The following is a 283-nucleotide window of genomic DNA, read 5'->3' as shown; positions in this document are numbered from 1 at the left end:
AGGGAGATTACTGTCCCGGTTGACCTACTTTTATTTCGCTGCATGGACCATGGACACAAAACGAACCATGACGCACGGACCGAGATTGGAAGTCGTATAATGCACGCTTTGACTCCTCCTTGTAACTTAGATTGTACACAGATTGCCTGACTGAAACAGAGAGACAAATATGGACAGGCGAGAGAGAGAAAAAACAAACCCAAATGGAACGAAAGAAACAAGTGACAAGATACAGACCTGCGACCCTCTGGGGTCAGCCCGATACTCCCCCGTGTCGATATAA

Source organism: Babylonia areolata, chromosome 21 (genome assembly GCF_041734735.1).
Source record: "Babylonia areolata isolate BAREFJ2019XMU chromosome 21, ASM4173473v1, whole genome shotgun sequence".
Lineage (NCBI taxonomy): Eukaryota > Metazoa > Mollusca > Gastropoda > Neogastropoda > Buccinidae > Babylonia > Babylonia areolata.
Note: the sequence above shows the minus strand (reverse complement) of the source record.